This window comes from Cryptomeria japonica, chromosome 2, assembly GCF_030272615.1.
Source record: "Cryptomeria japonica chromosome 2, Sugi_1.0, whole genome shotgun sequence".
Classification (NCBI taxonomy): domain Eukaryota; kingdom Viridiplantae; phylum Streptophyta; class Pinopsida; order Cupressales; family Cupressaceae; genus Cryptomeria; species Cryptomeria japonica.
Window position 1 is genome coordinate 674,561,821 of NC_081406.1, and position 24,981 is coordinate 674,586,801.

Sequence of the window (24,981 nt, forward strand, 5' to 3'; positions counted from 1 at the left end):
TCTACTGCTGCATTAAAAGCATTGGTATGTTCTTCATTTATTGATGTAAACTCTCTGTGACGCCACCACAACCAACAAAAATAACTGTAAAATATTTGGGCGAGCTTATATGCAAAAACTCATGCTTCCTGATGGGTTTATGTACAGAAATAAGCATGAATTAAGTGGTAAGGGGCTTCTGGAAACAAGAGGGACAAAGAGGCAATGGAAGTGAAAACTTCTGGTGTTGTGTTTGTCCATCTTAGAATGGGAATGGCGAAGGTGTTGTAAGAGGAGCTGAGAAGGGTGTTGGAAGAAGTGGGGGTGTTTACATTCCCCCATTTAAGCTGGCTCAAATGATGAAAGATGTGGAAGACAAGAGCAGTGTGGAATACTAGCGCATGACATGGGAGGCCCTTCGGAAGATTATCAATGGGTTAGTAAACAAGGTAAATGCATCTAACATCAAGAACATCATTCCAGAGTTGTTTGCAAGGAATCTCATCCATGGGAGGGGTCTATTTTGTAGGTCTTGTATGAAATCCCAAATGGCATCCCCTGGATTTACAGATGTTTTTGTTGCGTTGGTTGTTGTGGTAAATACAAAATTTTCTGAAGTTGGCAATTTGCTTTTGCGAAGAATTATTTTGCAGCTTAAGAGGGCATACAAATGCAATGACAAGCACATGTTGATAGCAGTAGCCAAATTCACATCTCATTTAGTAAATCAACAAGTTGCACATGAGATCATTGCCTTGGAACTTCTCACCCTTTTACTAGAGAACCCCATAGATGACAATGTAGAGGTTACTATTGGGTTCGTGAAAGAATGTGGTTCTTTGTTGCAAGACCTTTCACCCAAAGGTCTCTATGGGATTTTTGAAAGATTTAGAGGTATTCTCCATGAGGGGGAAATTGACAAGTGAGTACAGTTTTTAATTGAAGGCCTTTTTGCAATTCGCAAAGCTAAGTTCGAGGGTCATCCAGCTGTGTGTCCAGAATTGGACTTTGTAGAGCAAGAAGATCACTTAACACATGAAGTTTTCCTAGAAGATGAACTTGATCAAGAAGTTGGTTTGGATGTTTTCAAGCCAAATCCTGATTTCTTAGAGCATGGGGCAACCTATGAAAAATTGAAGAAAGATATCGTTGGAGATGCTTCTTTAGATGAAGTAGAAGGGGAGAATGATTCAGGTGATGATTCAGATGATGATGATGATGATGATGAAGAGGAAGGTGAGGAAGCACTGAGAATACAGGATGAGACAGAGACAAATTTGGTCAATTTAAGACGTACAATTTATTTGACAATCATGTCAAGTGTTGATTTTGAGGAAGTTGGTCATAAGCTACTAAAGATCAAGTTTGAACCTGGTCAAGAGATGAAATTATTCATCATGTTGTTAGAATGCTGCAGTCAAGAGAGAACATACCTTCCTTATTATGGTCTTCTTGGGCAAAGATTCTGTATGATCAATAAAATTTATTAGGAAATTTTTGATAAGTGTTTTGTACAACAGTATTCTATGATACACAGACTAGAAACAAATAGATTGTGTAATGTTGCAAATTTTTTTGCCCACTTACTTGGCACAGATGCTCTTCCATGGCATTGTCTTGCTTATATACGTCTGACAGAGGAAGAATATACTAATTCCTCTTCCCATATTTTTATAAAGATTCTCTTCCAGGAGCTAGCAGAGCAGCTTGGTATATTGTTGCTTAATGAAAGGTTGAATGATCCAACAATGCAGGAGTCTTTTGATTCAATTTTTCCAAAGGACAATCCCAAAAATTCACGATTTGCTATCAATTTCTTTACTTCTATTGCTCTTGGTGGTATCACTAAGAGTTTACGTGAGTATTTGAAGAATATGCCAAGGCTTATAATGCAATAGCAAAAGTCTATTCCTGAGTCAGATGAATCTACCTCTAATGATGATTCTTCTAGTTCATCAAGTTCGTCAGATTCTGAGAGTGAAACTAACAGTGAGAGCAGTAAGGAGTCACCAAGAAAGAAAAATAATTCAAAGCATGACAATGAGTATGAAAAAACAACAAGAAAGAAAAGGGTGAGGGCATCTGACTTGGAGAATAGAAGTGACAGTGAAAAAATCAGAAGGAAAAAGAAAAGGAATTAAAAATCTTTCTAGTCAGTTATTCAAGGCTCCAGTAGACACCGTTTTCCTAGACTGTGACAAACAAAAGAATCACTCCCAAGTGCTTTGGTTTTATAATTGTAGACACCTAAAATTGTCATGTCTAATTAAATAAATATTTTATTTATTTAATTATCCAAGCCTAATTCTTCTATTAATTAAATAAATCTTTATTTATTTAATTAATTCATTTATCCTCTTCTAGCCTTATTTCTCATTTAAATAAATACATTTATTTATTTAAATTATCCCTTTCCTAAATTAAATAAATATCTTATTTATTTAATTGGTCCCACTTCTTCTATTAATTAAATAAATCTTTATTTATTTAATTAATTCATTATCTTTTTCTACACATGACACATGTCATTCATCTCTTAATTCATACACTACCTACCTCTTTCATTATTTTACTATTTCTTTTACCTACCCTCTAATCATAGCCGACCTCCTTTTACACCTCTCAATCTTAACCCTCCATTTCTTATTGTGTCTTCTATTTAAGGAGATGCTTTCTTCATTGTCAAACCCTAATGACCTAATCACTCATGCTAATGATCTTTTATGCAATTGACTACACTACGATTCTACTTGCAACCACATTCCGTTCTTTGTTGAGCTCTTGTGCATATAAAATCTGAGAGCAAATATATCAAGCAAGATCAATGGAGATAGGAAGAATGGAGATCAAAACCCTATTGGACATGTGATGGTACAATCTTTGTGATTTTGAGTTATTTTGCATTGTCTTAGGTTATCTTCATATGTTATGGTGGATCTTTGTTCATTGTTAGGCTAGGGTTTGGTGGTTGAATTCATTTTAGCCTTTCAATATTGTTATTATTGTTATCCATTTTCACCATATACATTTTGGCACGCCCGGTGGGACTCTTGTCCCTTTGCATTTAACAATTTTGTTGCAGATTTCGCATTTTTGAAGTTGCAGATCGGACAATTTTCGATGACATTTTAGGTTTTTCCGCGTCTGCGAGCGTTCGGATCGCGTTTTTGTGTTTCAGGAGCGTCTGCGATATCGGGAATCGCGTATGTGTTTCTGTCAATTTTTATTTTGCAGGTTCCCGAAAGGTGCGTCTGTGATTCAGAACCGCATCTGTGCGTTATATTATTGCGTCTGCGTTCAGGAGAGGCGTCTGTGACCTCTGATCGCGTCTGTGAATTACAGAATCGCGTCTGTGTCATACAGACGCGTCTGTGTTTGGTATAGAAGCGTCTGTGCTTTCTGTTTTGCAAATTTCAATTTTCTTTGATTCGGATTTTCAGATTTTGTACTTAGGGTTTCAGATCTGGTTTATTTTCGGCTAACCCTTGCAGATCTAGTTAACCTGGTTTGTGCAGCTTGCTTTGGAGGCAAAAACGTTTTTGTTGAAGGCCCCTTTTCACAAAGTCTTTTGGGTTTTCTAAAAATTACCTAACTTGTGTGCTTGCAGGAAGGGGTGATCATTTGAAACAACCCAAACTACTAACAATTTTGTTATAGGGCCTTAGTTAGGGTTTCATAATTTTATTGTGTGCCTTGTTTTCATAGATTAGCAAACACTTCCATTGGTGCACTAAAATTGAATCATTGTCTTTTGTGTCTTGAGCAATAGGCTCTTTTTGTTTGATCTTTAGAGGGCCTGTCTTCCCGTGTGGTCATTAGGACTACTAGTGAGAAGAGAACGACCCAAGTGGTAGCGAGGAAAACCCACCTCATCCAAACCACTATAATCAAATGTATTCATGGTGAAAACTATGAATAACGTGTGCTGATTAGTTCATACCGACACTATGTCTCCCCATAAACCCGTTTGATCAAATTTATTTGATCATTTGTAGGGCGTAACCCCTACCGGCTGGGAGCCTTCTGTATTTACAGAGCTGAAAGTGCCGCATGTATGGCCACACGAGCGGATGCCCTTACTAGCACCTCTTTATTTTAGATGCCCAAATCCTTCTAGTTGTTGAGGCAGGAGGTCGGACCTCTGGTAGCGGCCCACACACATACGGTTCTTAGTAGAGATACAAAGTTCGCCATGGGGAGTTTTCATGGGGACTGATGCTTGGCTGACCCGAGAAGTGAGTGCCGAGGGTGGAGCCAGTGAGGTCAAGCATCTAAGTATCCGCTCTGAATAAGCGTAGCCTCGGGGGTAAAACCCTATGTGGGATCAACAACTATTGTCTTGGCCAGCCCTAAGATTTGTGCTTGTCTTATGCTAAACACTCAAACATTCAAGACAAAACAACAAAACATTGTGTCTTTTGTGTCTTCAAGTGTATGCAAAAATTTTTTTTACATCAAACAACATACTTTTGGAGTCTAAACAGTTTGCAAACATTGAGTCATCAACATTGTGTCCTCTTGTCACGAAAAACAGTCGAAAAATTAGATTTGGTCACAACAAAACAACTTCACAGATAGGAAAAATTGCACTAAGGTTACAGAAACGCGTCTGTGTCTGTTCAAACCGCGTCTGTGTCAGATAAGCGCGTCTATGAAGTACATAATAGCATCTGTGTTTTTATCAACGTCTGTGTCAAACAAAGAGGCGCCTGTGTCTGGGAAACGCGTCTGTGAAGTATACAGAGGCGTCTGTGTCAGGATTTGAAAACTTTAACAGTCAAGCAAACAAGAGAAATCAGTTTCGGCATACTTGAGCTTCTTAGGTTGTCTCTTCAGGTTTCATCTAGCATTCAGCCTGTTCTAAGGTTTCACACAGTCCATCATTGCTTCACATCTCATTTTACATTCATACTTGTCTAAACTTGAGTCAAAAAGGTCACTTGCTTGTCCTCACCATACTTTTTCAACACACTACATAAAAATACACTTTGCTAAGTGGTCCCTCATCAAGGTTTCTTACCTTTGGGTCTCATTTGGTCTTACTTAGAGTCAAGGTCAGCTTACCTCATCAAGAGAAACTATCCTCTCTTTGGAAGTCACACCTACTCTACTACATACATACTTGGTCTTACACTTTGGACATTGCAAGTACACCTCAAGATTCATTTACACTCCATACAACTCTTGGTCTTCCATACTTTTTCCATTTTTCATCTAGTTTCTCATCTTGGTCAAACACCTAGTTCATGGTTGAAACCCGCCTTCAAAAATCTAGGAGAATAGCTAAAGAAGCTCAAGAATCCGTAAACATGAGTTCTTATGAATATGACAATGATCTATTCTACAATCCGGAGCACACTACATTACCAGACATGAATGTTTATAAACACAATCCAAATGTGGAAAGCGCAAACACTATAAACAACAATGCTACACACAATGACACAGTGGACAATTCTTCAATACTATCAGCAGACATACAAGAATCCATAATGGATCCTCAATTCAATAGATTGGTTGAAGAGATAATGAGGAGAGATCGTCAATACTTTTTATACATGATGGCACAAAGTGGAGCTAAAATACCGCATGATTTTGACCTATCTCAACTTATGGAAAGTCGACCCTCACAACAAACTCAACCTAATATGGATCAAAGGAGACCAAATAGTGGAGGAAATAGAGGACCGAATAATATGATGCCGGAGTCACCATCAGCTTTGCTTCAAAAGCTAGCACTCCCACATACACAAGCTCAAACATATGATACTTACACTCAAGGACCATCATGGAGGCCTTATGCTCAATCACATGCTCAAGGTATGAATCAATCAAAACAAGTGGATACTCAAGGACATCCTCAAAATTTTGACACAAGGAGACCTCATGTCAAAATTGGGGGCAACACAATGGAAAATGAAAGGCCTATTGAATATGGTTTATACACACAAAACAGATATGGGGTCCCTCAACAAGAAGTTATGCCAAGTGCTCCATATATGTCACAACAATATAGACCTCCATATGGACATGTCTATGATCAGTATCATCCATACATGCAACAAGCTCCTCCTCAAATGGGTGTTTCAAACATGGGGTATGCTACAAGAAATCCATCTCCTCCCAAGAATAATTTGGAGCAACAAATTAGAGATCTACAAAAGAAAATGGAGGACATGAGTACACCAAAACCTACATACACTATGAGAGATATATGTCCTTATCCCTTTGATAAGAGCATTCCAATGCCTCCATTTCCTCCACATTTTGTAACGCCAAAATTAGACAAATATAGAGGGAGAGGAGACCCCAAGGCACACATAAGACAATTCTTCACAGCTTGCATTGAGGTAGCGGCAGAAGAAACATACTTGATGAGGTTATTCCCACAGAGCTTAGGCGATCAAGCTATGGAATGGTTTTCTCAATTACCTCCTGGTATTAAGTCATGGGGCGACTTAGCAGAGGCATTCATTCAACATTTCTCCTACAACATTGAAACAGATGTCTCAGTTACTACCTTGTGCAATACGAAACAAAAGGAAGGAGAATCTTTCGCAATATTTTTACAAAGATGGAGAAATTTAGCTAGCAGATGCTCTTGCGAAATCCCACAGAAACAAATGGTAGAAATGTTCACTCAAAACGTTAATAAGGCTATTGGCTATGATCTCAGAAAAGCTTGTTTGTCTACATTCAAGGATGTCATTGAAAAGGGCCTAGCAACAGAAAAGGTCTTAATTGAACAAGGAGTTATCAAACTATTCAAAGAAAACAAAGAGGACTTCAAAGGAAAGGACAAACCAAAATTTTGGAATAAGAACAAGAACACGGTTAATGATGGTGTTGTTGATGCCAATACGATGCGACCCAAATTCATCTTTTCAGGATCAAGTTCTACAAACAATCAAGTGAACAATCAAACAACTTCTAAACCACGAAGGAAGTACACTCCATTGGGAGAACCACTTGAATCAGTATTCAAAAAGCTTGTAGCAAACAAAGTGATTACAGTTCCAGACTTTCCTCCATATGAACCAAAGGTCAAACCGAATTGGTGGAATGATGATGAGTATTGCGAATTTCATAAGAGTAAGGGTCACAAGACAGGTAATTGCCATCGATTGAAAAACATTGTGCAAGATCTCATTGACAGAGGAGATATAGAGATTGAGGGACATTCATCTAATCAAGAACATGAGATGTTTAAGGAACCATTCCCAAAACATGACAAAGGAAAAGGCAAAGTCACAGATGATCAAGCCAATTGTACTAGAGCACCTTACAATTATGATTCTACTATCAATCACATCTCAATGGACAATCATATCTCTACCATTACTATCAAAAACAAAAATCCTGAGAATCCTTCTCAGAGACCCAAAATTGTCCTAAAAGGTGTGGGATCTTCGTCCGAATCTACCTCTGAATGTCATGTTACAACCCGTCGAGGTAAGATCACGTTGCTAGGTGCCTCCACTAAGAATACCAATCTTTCATCAACCAAGCCTGAGTACGACCTTGTAGAACAACTAGGGAAGACACCTGCACTCATCTCTATTCTTGAGCTCTTACGTATATCTCCTGCACATAAAGCTATCCTTGACAAAATCTTGAGAGATACTGCCGTCCCTACTGATCTGAACGTGGACCAGTTTCAAGCCATGGTGGGATACCTATCCGTTCCACACTCCCTCACATTCAGAGAAGCTGATGACGCCTCCATAAGTCAGCCACATAATGCACCTCTACATGTTGAAGCCTTCATACATAAACACCGAATAAAGCAAGTCTTGATAGATGGAGGAGCAGGTCTTAATATTTGTACCTTGAGTACCATCAGACAATTGGGATATTCTGACAAAGCTGTGAATTCTACAAACCAAATTACCATTAAGGCTTATGATGATGAAGAGCGCTCGTCCAAGGGCACGGTCACCTTACCACTAAGAATAGGGCCAGTCACAAAGGATGTGGTTTGTCAAGTCCTAGATCTAGATCTCATGTATAACATATTGCTAGGACGTCCGTGGATTCATGAAATGAGGGCAGTCCCATCAACATACCATCAGTGCATTAAGTTTCCTCACAATGGAGTTGAGGTAACGGTCAATGGTGATCCAAATCCATTCATATATTGTAATAACTTGAGATCACATACTGAGACTATCATCCCTAGCAATCGTGAGGCTACTCCTTCTTCAGCATATATTGATCCTGAGTCATTAAAGCCCTCGACATCCAAACAAGGTGAACTTAGAGCCAAGTTTCAAGACAAAGGCATGGGAGAATACACTTTGAATCAAACAATGTTTTTACGACAAGTCATGACCTCTCCCAAGGAATATGGGAGGCCACATCCTAACAAGCAAATCTCCATCATGATGCTCAAATGGGATCCTACCATCTTTCAAAAATGGGGTGAACTAGAGGAAGAAAATTTATATAAAATGCTCTATAAGGACGTTGAAGAGGACACACATAATCAGATTATTATACCCTGTGAGAACTATGGCAAAGGCTTCAAAATTTTGCAAAGATTCGGGTATGATGGAAAAAGCCCTCTCAGACTACGCAAAGAAGGCGTCATGGAGCCCTTACAACCTGAGCTAACTACAAGAAGGGAACGCTCCAAGGGGCTTGGTTTTCTGAATCCCAGACTACAAAATAAAAGAACAAAAGAGGCATGGCGAATCAAAGTTGCCGAAGTTCAACAAGAAGATTACTATTCCACAGATTCCAACGAATGGGAATGGGGTTCAGACAAATCCTCCAGTGACTATGAGCTCACTGAAACATTCAGAGAGCCAGATGAACCCACAGAGGAGGAGGAATTTTACAAAAAGTTCAGAGTTGGTCAAGAACCAACCCATAAGGATCCCGCACAAGCTTCGTTTCAAGGTCCTAGGTCAAAATCACATAGGATGAGGACACTTGTCCCAGAAGGCTCTACTAGTGATGACAATTTGGATTCGCTCACGATCGAAACGGATGAGGAGAGTGCCATCGATGACCTCAACGATTGCCTTGACATACCTGAATATAACCACATCTTCACTATTAGTCCTGCAAACTCTGAAAACACTAATGACCTTCCCCTTGTTCACCCCCAACTCATTGACTGGGATCATGAAGGACCAGCACAATTTGATACATTTCAAAATGATGAAGCTATTATCGACTACCTTGGCATTCGAGATGATCTTCCCCCTGGAGACCACAAAGCAGGATACGCCATAGAGCTCAACAACATAGCATACTTTGGTGAGGGTGTCGGGCCTTCTAGTCGCAAAAATGTGAAAATAAGAACAAAACAAGGATCTTATGGCGAAAACCACACTGTGGCGCTATCTGACTCCAAAAAAGTAAAAAGAAAGGACGTATCTGAGGGTGAAAACCTCTCTGACGCGCCCAAAGATGGAAGGCTCGACATTCTCCCAGCATCATACGAGGAAAAATCATCCATGTTGGTAGAGGAGACTATAAAAACAAACATTGGTACAACAGAGGTTCCACACAACATATTTTTGGCTCAATCATTGACAGAGGTCGAGAGAGCAAAATTCATACGCTTCTTTAAGGGACGACAAATCAACTTTGCATGGTCTTACGTGGATATGCTTGGGCTAGACCCGGATTTGGTGATGCATCATTTAACAGTCAAACCGGGGGCAAAACCAGTAAAGCAGAAATTAAGGAAAATGCATCCACAAGTGGCATTGCTAGTCAAGGCAGAGCTAGAGAAATTATTGGATGTCGGATTCATAGGCCCAATTGATTATCCTGAATGGATTTCCAATTTAGTACCTGTCAGCAAACCGGATCGCAGCATCCGAATATGTACAGACTTCAGAGATATCAACAAGGCTTGTCCGAAGGACGATTTCCCATTACCAAACATTGACTTGATCGTTGATCTCACAGCAGGCCATGAAATGTTATCTTTAATGGATGGATTTTCTGGATATAATCAGATCAGGATTGCACCTGAAGATCAACATAAAACATCATTCACTTGTCCATGGGGAACCTTCTGTTGGAATGTCATGCCCTTTGGGCTGAAAAATGCAGGCGCCACGTATCAACGAGCGATGACGACTATCTTTCATGATCTCATGCACATAACCGTGGAAGATTATGTTGACGATCTTTTGGGAAAATCAATAGACAGAGACACACACTTGGACATACTTTCAGTTGTCTTTGATAGACTGGAAAAATATAAGGTAAGATTAAATCCAAAGAAATGTGTCTTTGGAGTAACCTCCGGGAAGCTCCTAGGATTCATAGTGTCTAAAAGAGGAATAGAAGCTGATCCAGCAAAAGTCAAGGCTATCTTGGACATGCCACCACCCAAGAATATTAGTCAACTTCGATCTTTACAAGGGAGACTCCAGTCTATACGAAGATTCATAGCACAACTTGCATATAAGTGTAACCCTTTCCAACACCTGCTACACAAAAACATCAAGTTCAAATGGGATGAAAACTGTCAACAGGCTTTTCAGGCGCTCAAAGACTATCTTTTGAATCCGCCAGTTTTGATGCCACCAATTCCAGATCAACCATTGCTACTTTACATATCAGCTACTCCGACAGCACTGGGGGCACTCCTAGCACAGCAAATACCTGACGGCAAGGAAAAAGCAGTTTACTATATCAGTCGCACATTGGTGGGATATGAGCTAAACTACACACCAATCGAGCGTGCATGTCTCGCTGTGGTCTTTGCTTCACAAAAATTATGACATTATATGCTCACTCACAAGACTAAGTTGATTGCCAGAATTGATCCACTAAAATATCTTCTCAACAAAGCTACACTTACTGGGCGGCTGGCCAAGTGGGTAATGATTTTGAGTGAATTCGACATTGAATACGTGGACAGAAAAGCTATAAAAGGACAAGCAATTGCAGACCAATTGGCAGATGCTCCCATGATAGATGATGCTCCTCTACAGTCAGAATTTCCAGATGAGTCCATTCTAACAATATCACCTGCAAAGCCATGGCAATTATATTTTGACGGCTCATACACACAGCACGGGGTAGAAGCGGGTATACTCTTTATAACTCCCCAAGGTGATTCTATACCAAAGTCATACCGCTTATCATTTCCTTGTACTAACAATATAGCAGAATACGAGGCATTAACAACTGGGTTAAGAATTGCAGTTCAATGGAAGATCCAAGAACTTCGTGTTTTTGGGGATTCTCAACTTGTCATCCGTCAAGCAACTGATGATTATCAAACAAAAGATGAAAAGCTAATGCCTTACAAACAACTGGTAGATGATCTGAAATAGCACTTTGCAAAGATAGAGTTTGAGCAGATACCAAGAGAACAGAATCGCGTTGCTGATGCCATGGCTACAATTGCTTCGCTCGTTGATCTACCACAAAATGAGACCTGCTATGAATTTCTGGTAGGCAATCTACTGATTCCGTCATATGAGATCACTCCTACGGAAATGATATGTGTTGTTGGTCCTGAATCCCAGTTATATGGTCCCATATTCACATACCTTCGCGACAATATCTTACCTCCCGATCTATCAAACAATCAACGCCGCACTTTCATTCGCCAATCCTCTCGATACGTCATTTTAGCTGATATCCTATACCGACGAGGTCTAGATGGCACCCTTCTTAGATGTTTAGAGAATGACGAAGCTCAGATTGCGTTACGAGAAGTGCATGAAGGGATATGTGGTCCGCATACTAGTGGTCCTACCTTGGCCAAGAAACTCATCAGGACTGGATACTACTGGCCTACTATGGAAAAAGATGCATATCAGTTTGTCAAGAAGTGTAAGCAGTGTCAAATTCATGGAGACCTCATACATGCACCAGCACAGGAACTACAACCACTTGCGTCTCCTTGGCCCTTTTGTCAGTGGGGACTCGATCTCATAGGCAAGATTCACCCTCCTTCTTCCAACGGTCATAAATTCATTATCACAGCCACAGAGTATTTTACAAAGTGGATTGAAGCTGTGCCTCTCACACAAGTTACTGGGAAGCAAATCGCTACCTTCATCTTGAACTACATCATTTGCCGATACGGGATTCCTACTTCCATTATTACTGATAACGGACGTCCCTTCAAAAATCAGGATGTTCGTGAACTCTGTGAGTGCTTCCATATCTCCCATCATTTCTCCACACCATATTACCCCCAAGGTAATGGCCAAGCTGAGGCGTCTAATAAAACAATTCTCAAAATCCTTAAAAAGACAGTCGACGACGCTGGCCGTAACTGGCATATCCAACTCAATCCTGCACTCTGGGCCTATCGCACAAGTGCTCGCACACCTACAGGAGCTACACCCTACTCACTTGTCTACGGCTCTGAAGCCATCTTGCCTATTGAGGTCGAGTTACCTTCTTTACGAGTCTCCTTGAGAAACATAATCAACGATGAAGACTACAGGGTCTCTCGCTTACAAGAATTAGAACTGCTGGAGGAACGAAGGCACATTGCTTTTAATCATCTCAAGGCTTACCAACAACGAATGAGTCGCAGTTACAATCACAAAGTTAAGCCTCGCACATTTGAGGTAGGTGACTTAGTCCTCAGAGAGAACCCCAAGAATCAGCAAGACAGAGATAAGAAGGGCAATTTTGAACCAAACTGGCTTGGTCCTTACATCATTACAGTGGTATATGGATCTAGGGCATATCAGCTCTCAACTACAGAAGGTGAACCCTTAGAGGATCCTATCAATAGCATGCACCTTCGCAGGTTCTACACATAAGCTCTTCGGAATATCCTAATTCAAAAATACAAAAAAATCAAAAATTTCAAAAAAAAAAAAAAAAAAAATCAAAAAATTCAAAAATACAAAAAAATTATAAAACAAAAAAAAATCGTCACTTGGTGAAAACCTGGCAAACAGGCGCCTTGTGACACAAAAAAATTGAAAAATCGAAAAAAGTAAAGAGAAATAATTTCGTCCAATGGTGAAAACCACTTCGGTGGCACCCTGGGCAAGTACCATGGTGAAAACTGGGTCACCAGCGCCATGCGTAGAGACATTGCTCCTCCCTCTTTCAGGATTCTCTTTCATCCTTTCACTTCGCACACACTCACAACCTATTCATTCATAATAAACTTACCCAGTCCCATCATGGCTTGTTATTGATCTACCTAAGATTGGTTAGCCATCCATAACCCTCCCTTTTCACCTCCCTTTCCATCCACAATAAATCAGATCCTATCTGTGACTACGGCCAATTCCTACGTCTAGTGATGGGTGTGGAACTAAGAACATCACATGTTTCGAGGAGTACAGTTTCTTCCAGCTTCCTCCAGTCTATCCGCGCACAATCCGCATTTGCATCACAGATCCGCAATAAAGTTTCATCTTCTCCACAATAAAGTATCAGTTTCATGGATTTAGTCAGTTTCAGATGAGACACAGCAGCAACAATGGGCTTCAACAAATCAAATCTTTCAACAGACTCAGACAACATATGGTTCAGTGCTATCTATCTTTTTTGTGAAAGTGAACATTGTGACCACAATCGAATAAGACTTAAGCAAGTGACAAGAGACACTAAACTTGAGGACTACAGTGGATGTTGGTGTCGAGTCTTGGTTTTCTTTTGATTTTATCTTTTTGGTGACATGTCTTTTAGCTTTTCCAGGATGTCTTTGACTAGAAAGGCGAGGATGGGGTATCGTCACCTATTTGCATTTGCTGTCTAAGGATTATTTTTTAGTAATGCTATGACTTGTCCAAGGATATGAGGACACTGTGAGTCTAGTGTGAACTGGGGCATTCCTTGTTTGTGACTGTCTTATCTCCATGCAAACAGGTACAATGACTTTCTAGGTCGAACATATGCCTCGATTGTCATAACCTACTTGCCATAATAAGCTCAATGATGATAACGCACAAGAAGCTCTTTCACGTTCATATCTTCTGTCTTCCATCCCCCTTTCTTGATTGACTTCCATCGTCCTTCTCGAGTTCGCGTAGCCCGCTATCACATGACTGAGTATAATGACACACCAAAAACATTTGCATTTCATGTAGCTGCACCTACATCACCACATATAAGCATTTCATACATACATATAGATATCACAATTGCATCACATCCTGCACACAACACCTGTTAGCACAATTTATATCTGCATTATCATATTCATTTGCATTACATACATTCACATTTGCATCATGCATCACATATACAACATAAAAGAACAAAAATATATTGCATTGCATCATATAAGCATCCATATCATAAAACATACATCACATAAGAACATTTCATCACATAAGGTACACATGCATATAGCTGCCGCAAAAATGGATCATCTCTCATATATAATCAAAAGTGTCATGATACAATGATGTCAAAAGAATCATATGGCTACAAAATCACCCGCAGGTGTCTACAATACAAAAATGGTACATATACTGATACAAAGGGGAGCCCTCTATGGCTGTGATGAACTCCCTCCCTTGGAGCCGCCTGGCCTCGACGGAGTCTGAGCTCTAGATGGTCCCGCTCCAGGATCCCCCTGCCTGTCTGGTGGTGGTGGAGGTCCCATGACCCCACCGCTGGATGCCTGCCTCCTACGACTCCCTCCCGTAGTCGTCGCTATGCGCGACGATCTATGGAAGCTCCTCGCCCGCTGATCCGCTGGCACGACACCATAGTACAGATCCCTCCAGTAGGCGATCTCCTCCCCGGCTCGCAGCACATATGCGTAGCCTGCCCCTGCATCCTCTACTGCTCGCCTCCCTGCCCTCAGAGCTGTCTCGGCCTCAGTATATCTCTGGATGGCCTGGTCTCTCTCTCGCTTTGTGTCCCTGAGCCTGATCCTGAGGCGATCCCTCTCCCACACCAAATCAGCAATCTCGTCTGCCTGACCCTGGCAGATCTCTCGCAGCTCCAACAGCTCATCCTCCTCAGGATCTCCACCCTCAGCCTCTGCCTGTGGCTCCTCCTCTGCAGGTGCCTGTACCTGCGCCTCCGCCTGCACCTATCTAGGTGCCTGAATAGGTACCTATCCCTGTGCCTGTCCCTGTCCCTACACCTGTCTAGGTCCCTGTGCTCTAGGACCCTATGCTGCTAGTACCTGTAGGGGCAATCCACCTCGACCCCTCACCACCTGAGCTGCTCTCTCCTGTCCTCCCTCCCTCCGAGGTGCTACTCACCTCTCTCCCACCACTCCCCTCTGCCTCTGTCGACCCCTGCCTCCATCTCCTCCACCATCATCATCATCCTCCCCTCCAGCCTCTCCCTCCAACAGCTCTCCCGGATCTGTCAATCTCGGAAAGGGATGCTCTGCCCAATACGCAGAGTACTCTGCGTCCATCCTTGCATCCTCTACCTCCGGCCACATGTCCCATGGTAATGGCATCATCTCTGCCAGTTGTGCCACGGCCTGATCATATGATAACAGCGGCCCGAACTGTACCTGATCTCTGATTGTACGGGCATACATACCCGAGCCTCGTGGCATCCGCTGAATCCTGCCGAACTGTCTGCATACCCTGTCAACAAGCTGCCTCTCCAGAATATAGGGCATCCGCCCAATCAGATACCTGCTCTTGAATGCATAGGGTAGCTCCACTGCGTCGTCATCCCACTCCTCGCACCCCAGGTACGACCTCCAGATAACCATATCAATATCATCTATGACGCGTCTCCAATGCTCCAGTCGACCAATCCAAGGCTGTGATGTAATCATATCGTACAAATGCACAAAGCACCGTCCATGCCCTCTGCCTCTGAAGTGGATAGGTCGTGTGATCGGCAGGTGCTCATATGCCCACACCTGTAGGAGAGTCACTCCGCAGCCCAAGCCCACTGATCTGTGGTACACAAACTGATGCAGCTCATAGTACAAATGGGCTAGGACACATGGCCCCCATGCATATCTGGTGTGCTCAGTCACCAGTGTCTCCAATGCCCCTCCCCAGCCAACTGCCAATCCTCGTGTAGCTCTGTCCGGACATAAGTACCCACTAATGACTCCTCCGATAATAGCTGGTAAAGCTAAACCTGTAGCGGTCATGGTATCCCATGCCACGTGACCTGCTCGCATCTCCAACCCGGGATCCTGGAATACCCGTCTCAGTGCCTCCCTGTCACCATCTCGATCATATGGAATCAACTCTCCATCGATCGGAATATGCAGAATCCTGTAGACGTCCTCAAGCGTCACTGTCATCTCCCCCATAGGCAAGTGAAACGTGCAAGTCTCGGAGTGCCATCTCTCCGTCAATGCAGTCAGCAAACCCATGTTTGCCCGAAACTCGGGCACATATAGCACATGTGTGAGACCCATCTCCTCAATAGAAATCATGTTCTGAATCGACAACTCTGGTCGCAACCTCTGAGTCGATGGGAATCTCTCCCGTGACTCCAGCATAGGCAAATACTCCTGCAGTCAACCAATTAATCATGTCAGTTATCGTGGCATTCACTGTTTATCACAAAATGTTATTTGCTATCTAAATGCATATGGTTATCTATCCTAGTGACACTCACTGTTCATCACAAAGTGTTGCTATCTATCCTAGTAGTGCTCCTTGTTCATCACAAAGTACTACGTGTGTGACATTCCCTCTTCATCACAAAGTGTTACTCACATTCGCACTCCCTGTTCATCACAAAGTGCTGCCTATCTTGGTACTCACTGTTCATCACAAAGTGCCTTGATCTATCCTAATCTTCCTAGAGGACCTGCTTGAGTGTATCTTCTCAACAACTTATCCAATCGACAGCGTATGTTCATCACAGAACTGCCGATTTGACCTAGAAGACTCAAACTATGCATTTTGACACACAAACGCGCTTCAAACTCCTAAACGCGCTTATAGACTGCACAAACGCGCTTCTGCAACACAGACGTGCTTTCTGAACACAAACGTGCCTATACCATGCACAAACGCGACCAGGGAACACAGACGTCCCTACATGACATAAATGCCCCTACAGGGCACAGACGCTTCTACATTTCACAAACGCGTCCATATTCAGCACAAACGCGGTTCCAGTCATAGACGCGCCTGGACCCGACACAGACGCGCCTGTCCGACACAGACGCACCTGGCACTGACACAAACGTGGTTCCGCGTTTTTGCATATTTCAACTACCCTATTCCTAATGCATTTATTGCTACTTAGCATGCATTAATGACAAAACTTGAAATGCGTGAAAGTACGAGGAGGTTTTCGGGTACTTACCGGCTCTCCTGCATCTGCTGGTCGCTGGAATCGGCGAACGCGGTCGAATCTATGAATGAAGGCCATCGCTGCTGACTGCTGCTGCTCTTTTCTCGCTCTACACTGTGATCTTCTAAAGGTGTGGATGACAATGAGGATGTCTTTTGCCCGTGGTCTATCTTATAGCCTACCCTAGCCCTCGCCTTCATTTCCCGAGTCAGTATTCTTCATCCCGTGACTTTTTCACTTTATCCGATCAGTCCATTCTATCCCGTCTTTCTTATCGAGAGATTGTCTGCAATCTTTTCAGACATTTTCATCCAATCTCTCGAGGGGGCATATCATTCCCATTCTGAGGCAACTCTGTATCAGTTCATCTTATCTTCTTTGAAACAACGCGACAAGCCGCATTGTCTCAAAGAGGGGCAAAATGTAGACACCTAAAATTGTCATGTCTAATTAAATAAATATTTTATTTATTTAATTATCTAAGCCTAATTCTTCTATTAATTAAATAAATCTTTATTTATTTAATTAATTCATTTATCCTCTTCTAGCCTTATTTCTCATTTAAATAAATACATTTATTTATTTAAATTATCCCTTTCCTAAATTAAATAAATATCTTATTTATTTAATTGGTCCCACTTCTTCTATTAATTAAATAAATCTTTATTTATTTAATTAATTCATTATCTTTTTCTACACATGACACATGTCATTCATCTCTTAATTCATACACTACCTACCTCTTTCATTATTTTACTATTTCTTTTACCTACCCTCTAATCATAGCCGACCTCCTTTTACACCTCTCAATCTTAACCCTCCATTTCTTATTGTGTCTTCTATTTAAGGAGATGCTTTCTTCATTGTCAAACCCTAATGACCTAATCACTCATGCTAATGATCTTTTATGCAATTGACTACACTACGATTCTACTTGCAACCACATTCCGTTCTTTGTTGAGCTCTTGTGCATATAAAATCTGAGAGCAAATATATCAAGCAAGATCAATGGAGATAGGAAGAATGGAGATCAAAACCCTATTGGACATGTGATGGTACAATCTTTGTGATTTTGAGTTATTTTGCATTGTCTTAGGTTATCTTCATATGTTATGGTGGATCTTTGTTCATTGTTAGGCTAGGGTTTGGTGGTTGAATTCATTTTAGCCTTTCAATATTGTTATTATTGTTATCCATTTTCACCATATACAATAACAGATGATTATAAGATGCTACAATGTTGTCTTATGTATTTTAATAGCCACGGGTTTTAGAGTTTTGTACTTGACAGGTAATGGATAAATAGTGTTAGGAGGAGAAAATATTGAAGGCTGAGTGCAGATTGTGATAATACTAGATCAATGAATCATGTTATTTATTGAGTATTTCTTGTTTTCCATGTTGTGTGATGTACCATAAGCAAACTAGAAATCTAAATTCAATAAGATGCTTTGTGCTTAGATATTACTTTGAAAATGTCTTATGTATCTCCCCATGGATTTGGGTATATGCTACTGCCTGGGTTTTGTCTCTTTACTATCTCCTTGATGTCAAATGCTATCCATGAGCATACATATGACGTACCCAATGTATGAAGACCTTGAGTAATCAGACATATGACATATTTGTATATGGACTATGACATATTTGAATTTTCCAAACATATTCAACCCATAAAGAGAACTAACCCCCCCCCCCTCCAAAACAAAAAAATAAAAATAAAAATTTAAAGAACCATTCTTAACTTTTGCATGAGCAGTAAGATTTTGGGAAAAGGTAAAACACATAGAGTTTTTGGTCAATCTAGATAGACTATAAAATTGACAAGCATTATTATAGTCAACTTGATGATAGTCATAGAGTGCAAGATATGATACAAGTTTAAATTTTCAGGAATACATGACCCTTTTGTGACTTGAATAGCACCAAAATGCACAAAATTAACATCCTTGTGTCTCCTAATATATTCAATCTCTTCGGGAGGGAATGCAAATAACATTTTGGTATGGAAAGTTTGTTGGGGGTCATATTCTAAAGTTAACTCAATTTCTTTCATTCTAGGAACAACAATGTGCTTAATGTAGACCTGGTAATAAAATTCTTTGATGGATTGGGATTCAATGTACTCTTTTTATACACAGATTTTACTTTCAACTGAGGAGGTTTGTATGTACTTACTTGTCTTTCGATTGTATCCCTATTTCAATAATTTCTTCTATCAACAAATCATTTGTTGTAAGTTGTACAAGTGGAAGCTTGAACATGCCTTCCATGTTAGCCTTGTTGATACGTTCAACACCATCTTGTGCAACAAATCTTTAGAACTCCACTATTTCATTGAAAAGTGAGTAGTAGGGACAATCTAGGACACTTACAGGGGTTTTATAGAGATAAATAGACCTAAATATTATGGCTTAATAATGATCAATAGGTAAACAGATAAGAAACTCTCAATATCAAAATGACTTTCTCAATTGTCTTTACTAGAAATGGATAGATCTGCTAATAATGGCTTTATGACTGTATGTCAACTTTAGACTCAATCCAAGAAGAGCTAGAACTAATATGCGATATCAAGATTTATGATCTCTATAATATAACAATCCCATAATTATGTTTCCATGCATCTATACCACAACACAAACATCATGCTAGTGTTCAACCATAGCAATTGATATCCTAATTATAGAATGTGAAATATGCACATAACTATGAATAAAGATTAAGAAAAACAAAGAAAGATGCTTATTGCAAACATAAATGACTAATGGACAAGAATTGAATTCATTGTAGATAGTTTTGAATATCAAATTCACTTATTTGTGTGCATTTAGTAACTCATGTACTTGTGGCCAACCATTTATCTCTTTCATAAATTAAACACTTATTAATAACATTAAATGGTCGAGTAATTATGTTTTAGTTGAAATTGAAAATAAAATATTTTATTTCAGGACAACTCACACTATTCCCTATCATACTTTAGACTCTCAGTTTTGTTAGTAGTGGTTTGATGTCTTTGGAGCTGATCATTGCATTTCTTTAGTTAGGTTTGCCAGCGTACTCCCAGGCTGTGCCAAAATGAGAGCTTTGGAACAGGGTATGGACATCCATCAAAGCATAAAAGATAGAGGAATTTTGTCAGATGTAGTTGCAATTGCTCTGTTAGACATGTATGCAAAATGTGGAAGCATAGACAAGGCACGGGAACTGTTTGACGGATTGCCTCAAAGAAATGTGGTTTCTTGGATTGTAATGATTGTCGGATATGCACAAATGGATTTGTTGAGAAGGCTTTAGAAACTTTCAAGCAAATGCAATCGGTAGGTGTAAAGCCAAATTCCACGACCATTGCTACTATCATCCCTGCCTGTGCCAAAATGGGAGATTTGGAATAGGGTATGGACATTCATCGAAGCATAAAGGATAGAGGAATTTTGTCAGATGTTGTAGTTGTAACTGCCCTGGTAGACATGTATGCAAAATGTGGAAGCATAGACAAGGCACGTGAACCGTTTGATAGAATGCCTGAAAGAAATGTTGTCTCATGGACTGCAATAATTGTTGGATATGCACAAAATGGATTTGTCGGAAAGGCTTTAGACACTTTCAAGCAAATGAAATTGGTAGGCATAAAGCCAAATTCCACAACCTTTGCCAGCATCCTCCTTGCCTGTGCAAAAATGGGAGCTTTGGAACAGGGTATGGACATCCATCAAAGCATAACGGATAGAGGAATTTTGTTAGGTGTTGTACTTGCAAATGCCCTACTTGACATGTATGCAAAATGTGGAAACATGGACAAGGCTCATGAATTGTTTGATACGATGCCACAAAGAGATTGATCTCATGTGAACAATCAAAATGTGCATATACGAGAGGAAGGAATTGCTGCGACAAAATTGAATGCTCACTCCTCGATCACAGTTCTATGGTTTTACGAGATTGACCAATTTGCATTAAAAACTAGGACAATTAACCACCACATGTATATTTTTTGCAACATGAAATTAAAAACTAGGGCAATTTGAATCTACCTCTTGCGCAGGATTGCAATCAATGCCACAAATGCCTTCGATGCAGGTTTGATGTTCTTGGGGGTTGAAGTCGCCACAGATGCCTACGCGGGATTGCAATGCACAAATGAATTGCCCTCTTCGTTCTTTTTTTAAGTAATGGTCGTTGTCGTTGGAATTACGATGAACTCGAGCACTTTTTTGAAAAAAAAAGAAAATTCTCATTGCTAATGCCTTATTCATTGAAACCAAATGGCAAATTGTCATCGGAATTACGACGAATTCAAGCATTTTTTCAAAAAAAAAATCAAATTTGGCCACAATATACCTTATCCATCGGAAACCTCAGTCAAAAATCTAGTCCAAATGTATTAGTATTAGTATTAGTATTAGTATTAGTATGTATATGATAACTCAATGATGAATGAATAGTACCAAACCGGTACTGAGGGGGGGGGGGTGAATCAGTATAGACAAAATACAGACCTAAACCGGTTCAACAGCAATTACACTAAATGACTGGCAAACAGTGACACCGGTTTGAGACAGAGTGCAACTGGTAAAACTCATAACAACTAAAGCAGTCATAAACCGATTACTTACTGAGTTTTCCACTCAACTCAAAACTATACTACCATTTCACCCTTATGCATGAACAGGTAATCTATCATCATATCTTCACAATAGCTAGTTCAACATGTTTTATTGACAGGCATAAAACATAGAACCATCATATGCTTAACAAGCAATAACAAAGCATCACAAGATAAAAGCATCACATATGACACACATATTTTTCATGTGGAAACCCAACTGGGAAAAACCATGGTGGGGATGAATACCCACAAGCTTGTTGTTGAACTCTTTGGAAGTCCGCCCTGTTAGAAGCCTTGTTCGGTTAAAGACATTACAAAAGGTTCTGCTAGGAACCGATCCTGTTAGAGATCACCCGGTTAAGGGTTAAACCCTGTTAAGGGTACCTTGTTAGAGGATTTCAAGAACTCAATAGGTAAAGGATTTCCAGAGCTCTCTAGCTTTCTAGATCTCAATAACTTTGAGTTACCCTGTTAAGGGATTTACGACAAGCCGGTTAAGGCTACCCTGTTAGGGGATTTTCCAACTGTTGCGGTGGTTAGCGATCAACAGGTATTTCAATGATCTGGTAACAGCACTCAATGCCAATGCAAATCTTCTTAAGCTCCTCTTCACCTTCTGCACTTACACTCTACAGGTATCACTTCTCTCCTATGGTTTGGCAAGAATCGTGTATCCCTTCTCTTGGATACTCACACACAACTTTTGCCAACAACCTCTGAAAGAGTCACAACATCAACCTTATAGGACAACAGATAGGTCGGTAACATAAACCCTAAACCCTAGACCTATTAGGTTAAGGAATTCAAATAGTTCAATCCTGACCGTTGATCATACTGTATTAAATGCAGTAGATCTTTGAATAAATCTCAAGACATTCTCCATCGTTCATTTTCCACCGATTTCATAGCGGCTGATAATCCATCATGCGTTTTCACCGTTTACAATCTTCACACATTCCCGAGGTAGATAGGGATAGTCTTCTTCATGCAAGATCCTTCACGCGCACAAGGCTGACGTGGCAACACGATTTGTTCTTTGTTATACTGCTTACTCATTACACAAAGATCACTGGTTGAGCCATACAGACTTGAAGCACTTCAACTGGAAACCCTGAAGTTGAGACTACCAACCAGTAGTCATACAACACTTCCATGTGCCGGTTCCCATAACCATATGCCAATTCATCTTGAACAAGCACATTGCTTCACTTTGGCACAAATACCGGTTCTCACATATGTCGGTTCATACCTCTTCAACATATTGACATCAATGACAACATACAATGTCATTATGTCCACATACCAGTTCACATAATGCCAACAATATATATATATATATATATGCCATCCATCAGGAACAATATAACTTTGAGAGGGCTGTGAGGAGAGCCCATGAGTCATTGATTAATGCCTCCATCCCGATGGTCATGACTTGCCTTTCTTTCTTGAATCGACGGGTTCTGCAGGAGTGTCATTGATCGATCCCCGGAGGGCGGGGCATCCACCCCTTGCTTGAATTCATTGATTAGTGTCGAACCCACCTGCTTATTCCGAACCTACCTCCTATTGTTTCCATTATGAGTCCCCAAGGGTGGGAGGATATTAGTTGTCACAACAATGAGTGAAGCGTGTATCCGGTCATCCCCACCTTTTTGTAAAGCCTTCGATCGGGGGATAGAGACTTTAATGAGAGGCTCCTACCTCCTCAAACCTTCATCCTCCCAATGCAGGGGCACCTTTTTCTAATATACCTATTAATTAATTAGCCTGCCCTCGGGGGGCCACCCAACCCAAAGATAGTTGATGGGCGGGGGGTTCCCTTAGAATGGTAGGGGGTTTACCTCAAAAAAACTGCTCGATCATGAATGAAGCTGCCAAACCAATGGAGTGCAGGGAATAAATACTAATGAGAAGTGGTTCCATAAGCCCATATATATATATATATGTATATATACATACATATATATATATATATGTATATATATATATATGTATGTATGTATGTATGTGTATGTATACTTATACATACATACATACATATATATATATATATGTATATATATGTATATGTATATGTATATATATGTATATGTATATGTATATATACGTGTGTGTGTATATATATATATGTATACATATACATATACATACAAATATATACATACACATACAAATATATACACACACACACACACATCTCTATATATATCTATACATGTATACATACATATACATATACATATACATATGCATATATACACACATACAAATATATGTGTGTGTGTGTGTGTGTGTGTGTGTGTGTGTGTGTGTGTGTGTGTGAACATATGAACATATACATATATATGCATATATACATACACATACAAATATGCATGTATATATATATATACACATATATATACATATATGTGTATATATATATACATACATATTTGTATGTGTTATACATATTGTAGTCACATAAATCTGTCCATTTTAATTAAATGAATATTTGTTGTTTATTTATTTAAAAATCCACTGACCATTAGTTAATTAAATTAATATTTAATTAATTCATCTTCAAACATTCTCCTATTAATTAAATAAATTATTCAATTTATTTTAATTAATTCATTAAACCAAAATTCACAATCAAGTAAATGAATAATTATTCAATTTAATCCCCTTTCTTCTTTTAAATAAATTAAATAAAACATTTATTTAAATCATTTATTCCCCCCACTTGCATTTTCCTACATCTCCCGCTTGCCTCCTAAATCCCCTTCCTAAATTCTTCCAGAACCTATCTAATCTTAATCAATTAGCCTAATTCATCCCCTAATTATTGTCACATTCCTAAGCAACTTGGAGTCACTTCTCAAATACTTAAAAAGTCTTTGAAAAACATTAAATGCTTTGTGTGTTCACCAAATTAACCTCCAAAGTCTTCCAAACCACTTATGGCTCTTACATGACCATTTATGGTTAACCCCTAACTCAACCCTCATATGACTCGTGTCTCCTCAAGCATTTATTGCTTTGACCATGGTTATCCCTTTTACCTTTGCACAAGAGTTTATCCATTGGATAAAAGTTTTATTCTTTGAATAAAGAATTTATTCACTCAACCCAACCTTGACCTTAACTCCCAAGTTAACCTTCAGGTCATATCAAGCATTTAATGTTTATTCCCTCTCCTCTCAACCTAT

General features: G+C 39.9%; 1 pseudogene; it reads left to right on the top strand.

The window, feature by feature from the left end:
• Positions 1–293: 293 nt before the first annotated feature.
• LOC131870861 (uncharacterized) overlaps positions 294–24,981 on the top strand; it is a 70,791-nt pseudogene continuing 46,103 nt past the window's right edge.